At 40.0% G+C, this 15,563-nt stretch overlaps 1 pseudogene; it reads right to left on the bottom strand.

The window, feature by feature from the left end:
- Positions 1-5,644: 5,644 nt before the first annotated feature.
- On the bottom strand, positions 5,645-11,064 carry LOC110295632 (nucleolar protein 11-like; annotated as a pseudogene).
- Between the last annotated feature and the right edge of the window lie 4,499 nt (positions 11,065-15,563).

Below are 15,563 nucleotides of genomic sequence, written 5' to 3'. Positions count from 1 at the left end.
AAGATGGGTGGTTCAGGCTTCATATTTTCTATTACTAGGAATCCTCAAAAGGATCACCCTCATAGGGTCACGACACTAGATTTCCACAAGGCTCCCTAAATGTCCCCCTAGTCTAGTAATCTCTTCCTGTACTCTCTCCTTTTGTCCCTCCTACCCCAAGCTGATCTCTCCTGTTCTCATCCCTACCTGACCTCAGACCACGAGCAAAATCTTTTCTATTTTCTCTTTCCAGGGAGATTCATTCATTTCCCCCATAAACCCTCCTTGTTACTTAGCTTTTCTGGGTTTGTAGATTATAGGGTGATTATCCTTACATCCACTTATGAGGACATGCCATGCTTGTTTTTCTGGGTCTAGGTTGCCTCCCTCAGAATAATTTTTCTAGTTCCATCCATTTGGCTGAAAATTTCATGATGTTGTTTTGTTCTAAAAGCTAAGTAATATTCCACTGTGTAAATGTACCACGTTTTCTTTATCCTTTCTTCAGCTGAGAGTCATCTGGATTGTTTCCAGTTTCTGGTTATTATGAATAAAGCCTCTGTGAACATAGTTGAGCAAGCGTTTTTGTGGTAGGATGGATTGTCTTTTGGGTAAATGGCCAAGAGTGGTAAAGCTGGGTTTTAAAATATATTAATTCCAAATTTTCTGAGAAACTACCATATTGATTTCCTATAGTATCTGTTCAAGTTTGCATTCCAACCAACAAATGGAGGAATGCTACTCTTGTTCCACATCCTTGAGCTTTCACTTGTGTTTTTGGTCTTAAACATTTTGACAGGTGTATGATGGAATCTCAAAGTTTTACATTTGATTTGCATTTTTCTAATGGCTAAGGAGGTTGAACATTTCTCTCAGTTTCTCAGCCATTTGAGATTCCTCTATTGAGAATTCTGTTTAGATAGGTACCTTATTTTCAAAATTGGATTATTTGGTTAATTGATGCCTACTTCCTTGAGTTCTTTGTGAATAATAATAATTCTAATGATTATTAATTCAAATTTTTATTGTGTCAAATGAATTCTCAAAGTGTGCTGACAACCTAAGATTTTGTTTCTGGAGCTGGGTAATACAGGGCTTAGCAATCAGCCTGCTGAGCATTCAGGCTCATAGATGCCATTCAAAACTGTTCAGATAGCTTTGTTTTTGAGCATTGTGCCTTGCTGAATTGCAGGCACTGAATTTTAAACAGGTTCAGTATCATTTCCTTGAAGGATTAACTCATCCTGTTAGGCTTGAGAAACAAGTACTGGCCGTCTCCATCTGAACATTGTAGATCTACTTGTCAGGCAGGAAACTTCAGATTCCAACCAGAGACTCATTCTCCTGAACAATGATGGTGACGAGGGAGGGAAACAAGTGTGCCCAGACCTTATTATAAACTAGGGAGCAATGATAGCACTGCACTGGACGACTTCATGGATAGAAAGAAAGGTGTATTTGGAGGGGGGTGAGGTTAAAGCTGCCATGGCTATCTCTCAGGAAGCAGAGCAAATAGCAAACTACAGCTGGGTTGAAGGCTGGGAGTGGGATCTAAGGAGGCAGGGGTGGTGCCAGGTTCTGTCTTTGTTTTTAAAGACAGGTGTGGAGGTTGTGGACTAAATCATATAAACCTGGAAGCAGGGAAGTTTAGAGTAGGGGGAAGGGATTATGGGCTTGAAGAGAATGGGGAGTTTTATAAAAATTTTGTTTTTATTTTTTTTTGTTCTGGTGTTTTTGAAACAGGGTATTTCTATATGACCTGCTGTCCTAATACTCACTATCTAGACATCACACTCACAGAGCTAGCTCCTCCTCCCTCTGCCTCCTGAGTGCTGGGATTAAACACTTGAGCTGCTGCAGGCAGACATATGGGGATTTGGATATGCATTGTAAGTAACTGTTAACAGGGAACTAGATGATGATGGGGGGGTGGCAGATAAGGGGAGCAGCAGCTCTTCCTGATAGATGGAAACCTGATGCCTAGGGATGCTTTCTGATGGTTGCTGCTGATTTTAGGTTTCTGTTTACCCGGTCAGAGTTCAGCCTGAGTTGAGCTTGTCAGTGGCACTGCCATTTTGAGGACCCAGGTTGGTACTAAAACTCATCTTGTAGTGGAAGCCTAAGGTAACATCCCAGGTCATAGTTTGAACACACCTGTAGACAAGATAGTCTAGACAATAACCAGTTCCTTTCTGTTTCCCTGCATGTACCAATCTGGAGTTTTTTTTTTTTTTCTTTTTCTTTCTAGTGAGACTCAGCTTCACATTGCTGTGATTGAAGTCTCTCTATAGCAGTTGGGGCATAATCCCTTTAGGTGTCACCTAAGACCATTGGAAAATACAGATACTTACATTACAACTCGTAATAATAGCAAACTTACAGTTATGAAATAGCAAAAAAAATAATTTTATGGTTGAAGGTCATCACAGCATTAGGAACTGTATTAAAGGGTCACAGCATTCGGGAGGTTGAGAACCACTGATGTAGAGGGTTCCTCTGGACTCTTTACTATAACAGTACACTCCTTCAGGGTAAACGACATTGTATGGAAGCCACAGCCAATTAACTGAGAATGGCTTTTGTTCTTGGAGTAATAGAGCAATAATAATAAAGAGGCAATGTCTTCCATTGTCATGTTCTTGTAATCCCTAATAATGAATTATTATTATTATTATTATTATTATGTTTTGTGGATCAGAGTTTTCTTTAGATTCCTTACTTCTAAATGAAATCATGTGTTTCTAATATCAGAAAAAAAAACATTTAAATGTTTCAGAGCTCATAAAAGCCTACCAACCTAAATGATAAAGAGCAAATTGTCATTTGCCTTTTTAGTGTATACAAAATGACTCCCAGAGACAATTAACAGTACACTGGCTTTAGTTTTCTGTAACATACACAGATAAGTAAAAAAATCAACTCTTTATGGAAAGAAATTATCCCAAGGCTACAGCAGTCCCAAAGTCACTGTGTAACATTTGTCATTCTATCATATGCTGTCACACAGAACACATATTGTGCACATGATTCAGTTTAGATTAGACAATGGAGCCTACGATAGGGCTACATCATTATCTTGAAGATGAATGTGAAGTGCATTCAATGGGGTTTAGTTTCTTACAATCTCTTTGCTGTCCTAGAGCTGATGATTTATCACAGCAAGGAAGGATACTTATTCATTTTTATTTTGGAGATAATTTTTTTATGAGGAACTGTTTGTAATGGATATACTTTATGCACTAGGTGTCTATTTCTTATCACAGCAGGTTTCTTTGTTTTTTGGGAAGAAAATAAAAGCAATTAATGGTTTAAGCGACTTTCCCACTGTGTCTCATTCCAGATCCTTAGTGGTGTAAAGGGGGCCTGCTTTACTTGTTTAGAGAACGTACATTTACAAGTGAGTCATGTGACTTACAGGCATTGCTGGCCCATTGGAATCTAGGAATACCACATCATCTTTTTTGGATGAATGGATGTTACACAGACACGCCCTCTTCCTGTTAGTCTGGCCTGAGTACCCATACCTGGCTCCCTGAGACATGGCAAAGGTATCTGTTGCCTTTTGCTTAAGGAGGGTGGACTTCTGGGGTTGCAAGTTCCTGTTCACTGTGAGGATGTGTTGAGTGGATATGCAGCCATTAACGTGGGACAGATACTTGCTCTCCTGTATTTTCTGATGAAGGAAGCAACTAGCTGAATGGGAAATGAATCCTTCTGAAATTCCAGTCTGTTTCATAATTCTTACATCTGACTCATGTTTTAAAACATTATTTTATTTATTACATTCCAGCTACTGCCCCCCACCTGGCCCTCCTCCCCATAGTTCCTCATCCTATTCCTCCTCCCCCTTGACTCCAAGAGAGGGTGCTCCCTCCTCACAGGCATCCCCCTTTCTTGGGGCCTCAAGTCTCTCAAGGATTAGGCACATCTTCTCCTACTGAAGCTAGACCAGGCAGTCCTCTACTATATATGTGCCAGGGTCTTGGACCAGCCCATGTGTGCTCCTGGTTGGTGGCTCATTCTCTGGGAGCTCCCAGGGGTCCTGGTTAGTTGAGACTGTTGGTCTTCCTATGGGGTTGCCCTCCCCATCAGCTTCTTCAATCCTTCCCCTAATTCAACCACAGGAGTCCCCTACTTCAGTTCAATGGTTGGGTGTAAGTATATGCATCTGTTTGAGTTGGCTGTTGGAAGGGCCTCTCAGAGGACAGCAACGCTAGGGGTCTGTCTGTATGCACATCATAGTATTGATAATAGTATCAGGCCTTGGTGCCTCTCACCCCGATGAGATGAATCCCAAGTTGGACTGGTGACTGGACAGCCTTTCCTTTAGTCTCTTTTTCATTATTGTCCCTGCAGTTCTTTTAGACAGGAACAATTCTTGGTCAGAAATTTTGACTGTAGGTTGGTAATCCCATTCCTCTACTTGAGGAGCTGTCCATCTACTGGAAGTGGACTCTTTGAGTTCCCTCTCACCACTGTTGGGCATATTGGCAAGGTCACCCTATTGAGTCCTGAGAGTCTATCACCTCCCACATTTCTGACACTTTCTAGAGGGTCCCCCCACCTCCTGTGGCTGCATATTTCTATTCATTCTTTTGGTCCTCTGGGCTTCTCATCTGTCCCACCCCATACCTGATCCTGTTCCACTTTTCCTGTTAGTCTCCCCTCTCCCACCCTCATACCTCCCTCTGCCTCCTGTGATAATTTTGTTCACCCTTCTAAGTGGGATTGAAGCATCTCCACTTAGGCATTCCTGCTTGTTAAACATCTTTTTTTTTTTAATTTGGTAATAAGATTTTATAATTTAAACCAATCTTTACCATATCCTTGTCACAGTTCATCTGAGACACCATGCTGGAACAGGGAATTTCTCAACTCCTGAGAAAGGAGGAGAGATGGCAGAAGATGAAAGATGAAGAAATGGCAGTAGGCACAATGCAGTATGCTGGCTTGGTGCCCTGAGTGCTCCATGATACAGATGACTGGGAACAGCTTCCGACTGATATACATTCTCCTTAGATCCACTCATCAGAGATGGTTTGCAGCTTCTTCATTTTTTTTAAAAAAAGATTTATTTCATATATGTGAGTACACTGTCACTATCTCCAGTCACATCAGAAGAGGGCATCGGATAACATTACAGATGGTTGTGAGCCACCATGTGGTTGCCAGGAATTGAACTCAGGACCTCTGAAAGAGCAGTCAGTGCTCTTAATTGCTGAGCCATCTCTCCAGCCCCTGGTTTTGCTTCTTTGATTGAAAGAAAAACTATTCAAAATGCATTGTAAAAAATTAGACTTTTATCAGTACACAAATAAGTTTACTTAAAATCAGCTCAATTTCATGTTTAAAAAAACTTTCACAACATCCTTCCAGTGATGTCTGCAACTTAGAAGTGATTTCTGTGGAACCCGTAGCACACTGAGGAATGATGGTCTGTGATGGTACAGGAACTCACATTTCTCTCTGGACACTGAGGGAGATGGATACTAACAAATCTTCCCTGGATGAACAGGAAGATTCATATTAAAAAATATATACATATATATATCCATAAAGCTAGGTGTGGTGGCCACACCTTTACTTCCAGCACTTTTGGAGGTGCTCTGTGAGTTTGCGGGCAGCCTGGTCTATATATCCAGTTCCAGAACAGCCAGCAAGACTGTCAGAAGAGTTCCAGCACTTCGATGGACTACAGTCCCCTACTGCTCTTCTCCTGATTTAATCTCTGCAGCTCCCGGAAGCTGACTTCGATCTTGTTGAGCTCGGAATAGATGGAGATCTGAGATTTCACAAAATTGTAAAGATTAAGTAAAAGTCTTTTTGCTTCTGGTATCATTAATAGGACAGTAAAATTAGCATCTAGAAGTAGGCATATCCATAATCCATAATCTTGCTCACGGTTGGAGGGTTTACTCCAGGGAGAGTCATGGTAGCACTGCCAGTACACTTCAAATAGAGGAAATACAAATACTGGAGAAACAGTGTGACATGCTTCGCAGGGATGTCTTTCAAATGCAGCAGGAGGAAAGGCTCACTGTATGCGGAATGAAGGGCTGCATTTAGCAGAGCTGCTTGCTTTGGTGCCACAGAACATGAGGTCACAGGACAGGAGCCAGGCTCGTGTGCTGTCTCCAGGCTTTTTATTTAACTGCTGACTATCTTCACTGCAGTTCCCATCTTCAGGTCCAAAGCCATTCTGAACAATTTCAATTTGCTCTTCCATTTCCTTTTTCTCATCTTGTGTGGGATCACTATAATCAAAAACTGATTCCATGTTGATATTACTGTCTCGAAGACAATCATCACCACTGCTCAAGAAAAGTTTTAAGCAAGCACAGGTGGTAGACTCAGGAATGTCAGGGAACTTCTGCAGACACAACTGTAACATCTGCATATCTGTGTGCTCTAGGGCAATCTCCATCAAGTCAGGGCATAAGCTGTAGGAAAGCACGTGTGTTTGGATGAGCTGCGTCAGACAGTTCCGGGGGTAAAACGATGGCTTGGCTTTACATCTTCCCACAAGTCCTGCTACTATGTCTTCAATTATAGTATGAAAGGCAGGTGTTTCTACTTCAATGTGCTTTTCTGAATCTTTATTATTGATAAAAGTTGTTTGAATCCTGGAACTTCTGGCTGTAAATTTGTTTCAACTTTTCTTCTCCTAAGAGTTCTTGACTGCTCTGCTCCGGAGGACCCAAGTTCATATCCTGAACATGTTTCCCAGTTTACAAAGTGGGGCACAGAATGAGTGCCTGACTCTTGTGTGTGCTTGACCTTTCCAAGAGCACCTGCTAGAGACGATGCTTCACACTTGTATGGAATCACAGTTAGACTTTTTCCATGTAGCATGAATAGTACTTCCCCATGATACCAGAGCTTCCATTACTGTCCACTCACTGCTGCCCAGTCTCATCTTCCCATGACCCTGCTCCACACTCATATCTCAGACAAAATCCTTGTTAAACATCTTAAGGTCTGTAGGTTTTAACCTAGGTATTCTGTACAATTTGGCTAATATTCACTTATCAATGAGTATGTACCATGCATATCTTTTTGGGTCTGAGTTAACTCACTCAGGATGATATTTTCTATTTCCATCTATTTGGTTGCAAAATTCATGATGTCCTTGCTTTTAATAGCCAAATTGTATCCCATTGTGTAAAGGAACCACATTTTCTGTATCCGTTCTTCTGTTGAGGGACATCTGGGTTGTTTCCAGCTTCTGGTTATTACAAATAAGACTGTTATGAACATAGTGGAACATGTGTCCTTGTGATATGATAGGGCAACTCTTGAGTATACACACAGGAGTGGTATAGCTGAGTCTTCAGGTAGAACTATTTCCAACTTTCTGAAGAACCACCAAATTTATTCCAGAGTGGTTGTATCAGTTTGCAATCTTACCAGCAACGGAGGAGTGTTCCTCTTTCTCCACATCCTCACCAGCATGTGCTATCAATTGAGTTTTTGATCTTAGCTATTCTGATTGTTGTAAGGCAGAATCTCAGGGTTGTTTTGATTTGCATTCCCTGATGACTAAGGACTTTGAACATTTCTTTAGGTGCTTCTCAGCCATTCGAGATTCCTTGGTTGTGAAATCTCGGTTTAGTTCTATACCCCATTTTTTTGATTGGGTTGTTTGTTTTTTAGTGATTAGCTTCATGAGTTCTTTATATATTTTGGATATTAGTCCTCTATGGGAGGTAAAGTTAGTAAAGATTTTCCCCCCAATATATAGGTTGCCGATTTGTCCTATTGATGGTGGCTTTTGCCTTACAGAAACTTTTCAGTTTCGTGAGGTCCTATTTATCAATTGTTGATCTAAGAGCCTGAGCCACTGGTGTTCTGATCAGAAAAATTTCCCCTGTGCCAATGAGTTGAAGACTCTTTCCACTTTTTCTTCTATTAGATTCAGTGTATCTGGTTTTATGTTGAAGTCCTTGATCCACTTGGATTTGAGCTTTGTGCAAGGTGATAAATATGGATCTATTTTCATTCTTTTACATACAGATGGCCAGTTAGAGCAGCTTCATTTATGGAAGATGCTTTCTTTTGTCCACTGTATGGTTTTTGGCTTCTTTGTCAAAGATCAAATGTCTATAGTTGTGTGGGTTTATTCCTGGGACTTCAATTCTATTCCATTGATTGACTTTTCAGACTCTATACTAATACCATAAGGTCTTTATCATTACTGCTTTGTAGTACAGCTTTAGGTCAGGGATGGTGATTCCCCCAGAAGATCTTTTATTGTTGAGAATTGTTTTGGCTATTCTGGATTTTTTGTTTTTCAGTATGAAGTTGAGAATTGCCTTTTTCTTGTCTGAAAAAGAATTTTGCTGGGGATTGCATTGAATCTGTATATTGATTTTGATAAGATGGCCATTTCACTATGTCAATCCTACATATCTTTCCATCTTCTGAGGCCTTCTTCAGTTTTTTTTTTTTTCAGCACAGATTTGAGGTTTTTGTCATACAGATCTTTCAGTTGTTTGGTAAGAGTTACATCAAGATATTTTATTCTGTTTGTGGCTATTGGGAAGGGTGTTGTTTTCGAGATTTATTTTTCAGCCTGCTTATCATTTGTATAAAGGAAGGCTGCTGATGTTTTGAGTCAGTTTTATATCTAGCCACTTTGCTGAAGTTGTTTATAAGCTGTAGGTATTCTCTGCTGGGATTTTCGGGGTCACTTAAGCACACTATCATATCATCTGCCAGTAGTGATGCTTTGACTTCTTCCTTTCCAATTTGTATTCCCTTGATCTTCTTTTGTTGTCTAATTGCTCTGGCTAGAACTTAAAGTACTATATTGAATAGATAGAGAGAGAGTGGGCAGCCTTGTTTTGTCCCTGATTTTAGTGGGATTGCTTCTAGTTTCTCTCCATTTAATTTGATGTTGTCTGTTGGTTTGTTATATATTGCTTTTATTATGATTAGGTATATGCCATGAATTCCTGGTATCTCCAAGGCTTTTAACATGAAGGGGTATTGTATTTTGTTGAAGGGTTTTCAGCATCTAATAAGATGATTATGTGACCTTTTTCCTTGAGTTTATTTATATAGTGTACTACATTAATGGGTTTTCATATATTGAACCATCTCTGCATCCCTGGCATGAAGCCTACTTGATCATGATTAATGATGGTTTTGACGTTTTCTTGGATTCAATTTGCTACAATTTTATTCAGTATTTTTGCATTAGTATTCATAAGGGAAACTAGTCTGAAGTTCTCTTTCTTTGTTGGGGTTTTGTATGGTTTAGTTATCAGAGTAACTGTAGCTTCATAGAATAAATTACGTAGTGTTCCTTCTGTTTCTATTTTGTGGGATATCTTGACGAGTATTGGTATTAGCTCTTCTTAGAAGGTATGGTAGAATTCTGCACTAAAACTACCTGGCCCTGGGATTTTTTTTAAAGAGATTTTTAATGACTATATCTATTTCCTTTGGGGCTATGGGATTATTTATTTATTTATTATATGTAAGTACGCTGTAGCTGTCTTCAGATACTCCAGGAGAGGGCATCAGATCTCATTATGGATGGTTGTGAGCCACCATGTGGTTTGGGATTTGAATTCAGGACCTTTGGAAGAGCAGTCGGAGTTCTTACCTGCTGAGCCATCTCACCAGCCCCTGGGATTATTTATTAGTTACTTGATCTTGATTTAACTTTGGTTCCTGGAATCTATCATTTATTTCATCTAGATTTTCCAATTTTGTTGAGTATAGACTTTTATAGTAAGCTCTGATTTTTTTTTTAAATTTCCTCAGTTTGTGTTGTTATGTCTCTCTTTCTATTTCTGATTTTGTTAATTTGGATACTGTCTCTGTGACCTTTAGTTAGTTTGGCTAAGGGTTTATCTATCTTGTTGATTTTCTCAAAGAACCAGCTCTTGGTTTTGTTGATTCTTTGTATTGTTCTCTTTGTTTCTAATTGTTTGATTTTAGTCCTGAGTTTGGTTATTTTCTGCCTTCTACTCCTCTTGGGTATGTTTGCTTTTTTTTTGTTCTAGAGCTTTCAGGTGTGCTTTTAAGTTGCTAGTATAGGATCTCTCCAATTTCTTTATAAAGGCACTTAGTTAATTTTCTTCTTAACACTGCTTTCATTGTGTCCCATATTGTTTGGGTATGCTATGTCTTCATTTCCATTGAATTGTAGAAAGCCTTTAATTTCTTTCTTTATTTCTTCCCTGACCAAGTTGTCACTGATCAGAGAGTTCAGTTTCCATGAGTATGTGGGCTTTCTCTTGTTTTTGTTGTTATTGAAGTCCAGCCATAATCTGTGGTGATCTGATAGAATGCATGGGATTATTTCAGTCTTCTTGTATCTTTTGAGGCTTGTTTTGTGACCAATTATATGGTCACTTTTGGAGAAGGTTCCATGAGGTGCTGAGAAGAAAATATATTCTCTTATTTTGGGGTAAAATGTTCTGTAGAACCTCTATTAAATCCATTTGGTTCATAACTTCTATTAGTTTCTCGGTGTCTCTGTTTAGTTTCTTTTTTTTTTTTAAATATAAATATATATTGTACAACATGGAATGGCAACATATCAAATGTTTACATTCTCTGCTAACACATATTGCTTCCTGTGAGGGAACATCATATTATAAAAATAACTCATGGAGAGTAACATGCAACATCCAAGGAGGAGGGAAGCAGGGGTGGGGTTGGGGTGGGGAGGAGGGACACAACAATGCCAAAGAACAAAAAGTGCCATTGACCCGATTTTTCAGAGCTGTCGCCTGTGCCTGGCCTGATGGAGCAGCTGGGATTAGCCTTTGCGATGTCCTTGGAAGGAACCATTTTGGGTTAATTTTTCTTTGCCTCTAGAGCTTTGACCTTCTTGGAATGTTTACTTCCTTTGTAGTGGGCCTCGGCCTGGCTATCCCAGTTAAAGCGAAGCTGACAGACATTACAGGAAATAACTTGTTTCTTCTTTGGGGGAATGGAGACTCCAAACGTGTGGTTAATGACTGCTTTCTGCACGGGGTCCATTGTGTTAAAGTTTGGAAAGAGCCCCACGGCAAAGCTACTGTCCACTGAAAAAGACATGAACGGTTTGATGTCCAGCGAAGGCTGCATCATAAGGGTGGGTGTGCGCACAAGGGCAGGAAGGGTAGTGGTGTGGCATTCGCTGCCTTCACTTTAAAGATTACTGTCCTCTCTCGCTCACGCCCGGTGCAAGGCATTACATTGAGAGATAAATTCTTCCATCCCTCTGTTTAGTTTCTGTTTCAATGTCCTGTTCATTGTGGTCTTGAAGTCTCCCATTATTATTATGTGAGGACCAATGTGTGTTGTGAGCTTTAGTAAAGTTTCTTTTATGAATGTGGGTGCCCTTGCATTTGGGGCATAAATGTTCAGAATTGAGATTTCTTCTTGGTGAATTTTTCCTTTGATGAATAAGAAGTGTCTTTCCCCATCTTGTTTGATAAAGTTTGATTGAAAGTATATCTTCATTGAATATTAGAATGAATTCTCCAGCTTGTTTTTGGGGACCATTTGATTTGAAAACTTTTTTTTCAGGCCTTTACTACTGAGGTAGTCTTTGCCACTGAAATGTGTTTCTTGTATGCTGAAAAATGGTGGATCCTGTTTATGTGTACAGTCTGTTAGCCTGTGTCTTTTAATTGGGAAATTGAGTCCATTGATGTTGAGAGATATTAAGTACCAATGACAGCTAGTTATTTTTATTTTTGTTGTTTTTTTTTTTTACATATAAAACTATTTTTTTATTACATCTTTTCCTCAATTACATTTCCAATGCTATCCCAAAAGTCCCCCATACCCTCCCCCCTAATTCCCTACCCACCCTTTCCCATTTTTTTTGGCCCTGGCATTCCCCTGTACTGGGGCATATAAAGTTTGCATGTCCAATGGGCCTCTCTTTCCAGTGATGGCCGACTAGGCCATCTTTTGATACATATGCAGCTAGAGTCAAGAGCTCCGGGGTACTGGTTAGTTCATAATGTTGTTCCACCCATAGGGTTGCGGATCCCTTCAGCTCTTTTGGTACTTTCTCCAGCTCCTCCATTGGGGGCTCTGTGTTGTTATTTTTAATACACATATGTAGCATTATGTGTGTGTGATTCTCTTCTTTTGGATTTGTTGTGAGATGTTTAACTTCTTGTCTTTTCTTGGGTTATCCTCCTTGTGTTCGAGTTTTCTTTACAGTATCCTCTGTAGGTCTGGATTAGTAGAAAGATATTGTTTAAATTTGGTTTTGTCATGTAATATTTTGGTTTCTCCATCTATGGTGATTGATAGTTTTGTTGGGTATAGTAGCCTGGGCTGGCATTTGTGTTTTCTTAGGGGCTGGATGACATCTGTCCAACATCTTCTGGTTTTTAGAGTTTCTGTTGAGAAGTCTGGTGTAATTCTGATAGGTCTGCCTTTGTATGTTACTTGGCATTTTCCCCTTACAGCTTTTAATACCCTTTCTTTGTTCTGTGCATTTAGTGTTTTGATTATTATGTGACAGGAGGAATTTCTTTTCTGGTCCAATCTATTTGGTGTTTTGTAGGCTTCTTGTAAATTTATGGCCATCTCTTTCTTTAGGTTAGGGAAGTTTTCTTCTATGATTTTCTTGAAGACGTTTTTTCATCCTTTGAGCTGGGAATTTTAACCCTCTTCTACTTCTATTTTTCTTAGGTTTGATCTTTTCATTGTGTCCTGACTTTCCTGGATATTTTAAGTTAGAAGCTGTTTACCCTTTGTATTTTCTTTGATGGATGTGCCAATATCTTCTATGCCTCAGATTTTCTCTTCTATCTCTTGTACTCTGTTGGTGATGCTTGCTCCTCATATCTTTCCTAAGTTGTTCATCTCCAGGGTTGCCTTCATTTTCTCTCTTTCTTTGTTTCTTTGTTTCTTCCTTCCTTTCTTTCTTTCTTTCTTTCTCTCTTTCTTTCTTTCTTTCTTTCTTTCTTTCTTTCTTTCTTTCTTTCTTTCTTTCTTTCTTTCGCTCTTTTGATCTTTCACTCTTTCTTATTTATTTTAAACTCCAGATTTTATTCCCCTCCCAGTCTATTTACTGACTGTTCCACATCCCATACCTCCTCCCTGACGCCTGTCTCCACAAAGCTGTCCCCATTCCCCACCCGCACGCCACACAGACCTCTAAACTCATTGGAGCCTCCAGTCTCCTGAGGTTTAGGTGCATCATTTCTGACTAAACCCAGACCCAGCAGTCCTCTGCTATATATGTGTTGGGGGGTGTGTGTCTCATATCAGCTGGTGTATGCTGCCTGGCTGGTGTTCCAGCATCTGAGAAATCTTGGGGGTCCAGGTTAATTGAGACTGCTGGTCCTCCTATAGGGTTGCCCTCCTCCTCAGCTTCTTCCAGCTTTCCCCTAATTCAACCACAGGGTTCAGCAGCTTCTGTCTATTGGTTGTGTGCAAATAACTGCATCTGACTCTTTGAATTGCTTGTTAGATCTTTCAGAGGGTAGTCATGATAGGTCCCTTCTTGCTCTATAGCATCCGTAATAGTGTCAGGTCTTGGGCCTCCCCTTGAGCTGGATCTTCTTTTTCTCAGGCTCCTCTTCATCTCCATTCATTCAGTTCTTTCAGACAGGAACAATTATGGGTCAGAGCTTTGACTGTATTTTTTTTCCTGTTATTTCTTTAATGGATTCATTTGTTTTCTATTTAAGGGCTTCTACCTGTTTACCTGTATTTCTTTAAGGGAGTTATTTATATTCTTCTTAAAGGCCTCTATCATCTTTGTGAGATGAGATTTAGGTCAGAGTCTTGTGTTTCAGGTGTGTTAGGGTATCCAAGGTTTTCTGTGGTGGGAGAACTAGGTTCTGATGGTGCTGAATTGCATTAGCTTTTGTAGCCTATCTTTTTATGCTTGCCTTTCTCCATCTGGCTATCTCTGGTGTTAACTGGCCTTTGTGTCTCTGACCAGAACAGGTCTCCTTGGAGGCAGGTAGAGCTCTGTGACCTGGGTTAGAACCAGCCTCCTAGGAGACAGGCAGTACTATCTCTGGTTATAGGGAACAGTAGTGGGGAGCTCCTTTGTCTCTGGTTAGAGTAGGCCTCCTGTGCCCCGGTTTGGGCAGACCTCCTGTGTTCCTGGTTAAGGCGTACCTCCTGGGAGACAGGCAGGGTTTGCATTCAGGGACAGGGTCTGAACCAGTTGTAGATGGAGGTGCAAACTGGAATGATTATGCTGCTGGTTAAGGCAGTGTCCTTGGTTAATGCTGACCTCCTGGGAGATAGACAGGCTGTGTCCCTGATCTACTGCAGACCTCCTAGTAGACAGGCAGGCTGTGTCCCTGGTTACTGAAGACTTCCTGGGAGACAGGTAGGCAGTGTCCCTGTTTACTGTATACCTCCTGGGAGACAGGTATGCTATAGGGTGTCCATCTGACTCATTTAAAAAGCAGGTAGAGAGTGAGAAACTAATGAAAGGGTGATAGAGGCCCCTGGACAATTGCATCTTAATTTCACCATCACGATCATTAATTTGACCATCATGCACAGGTGTGCCTACTATGAGGCAGAGAAGGTATCCAATGCTGCATATAGCAATGTGAAAGAAGATCTTCAAGATACCTCCCCAGGCAATTTTCCAAAAGCAGTTTAAAAAATATTGGTGGTCTTTATTCTTTTTGGCTGAACTTAATCTCAACAAAACTTTTATGAGTAATCAGCTTTCTCTGCACCTTACATCTCCTGCTCAGAGTCCCACGTCTTATGCTGGAGCTTCTGCGGTCAGCACTGAAGCCACATGCTCCACCAAAAGCTCTGAAGGACCTTCTTGGATTTCATCACGGCTGGTGAGAACAAGCTTTCTCCCAAGATCTACTATGAGATTCCTTCGCTACACAGGGAGAACTATTGGATACCATGTTGCTGAAAGCTATAATGTCAGCCCTGACAAATGTCACATACTTTTTCAAATGTAATCCTCAAAGACCCTTATAAGTAATTTCATAGCTAACTCTTCTACTTTCAGTTTAGGAAATAGACGAGTAAATTTATAAAAATGTATCCAAGGTGCTAAAACTACCTTATAAGTCGTCTCAAATATTTGCCATGTTCTCAACGATCAAAAGCAAAAACTTTAATCAAGATATTTTCTACAAAATAAAACACAGCCTGTACTATACAGATACTCATGTGTCTTGACTGACTAGATCAGGCTTAGGGGCCCTACTTTAATCTTCTTACGGGGACTTCAGAGAAAGCTTAGAGATTTGTTTGTTTTGTTTAATTATTGCTTTTGAGGGATAAAAATATAATCCAAGAAGTAGTTATCTAAGTTCATGGATTACAAAACTTCATGAAGCTAAGTATGCTTCAGGATGTGGTTTGTCATTGCTTTTGGTCATTATATTTGATGTATATAACCATCAAAGCAAGAAATAAGATGTAACTTATTCTCATAAGGACAGAATGTGGTTCTGGAAAGTGTAATAACCATCCCCCCCTCTTATTGGATTTCCTATAACTCCTTCAAAACATAGCTGATGTTCACTTTACATTCTTGGGAGTTTACATATGTGTATAAATAATATTTATTAAAACTCATCAGGAAATGGAAGATTTAAAACACGAAACATGTTAGACGT

The sequence above is a fragment of the Mus caroli genome, unplaced genomic scaffold, assembly GCF_978045245.1.
Source record: "Mus caroli unplaced genomic scaffold, Mus_caroli_1 scaffold_7, whole genome shotgun sequence".
Lineage (NCBI taxonomy): Eukaryota > Metazoa > Chordata > Mammalia > Rodentia > Muridae > Mus > Mus caroli.
This window is presented reverse-complemented; position numbering and strand designations above follow the sequence as displayed.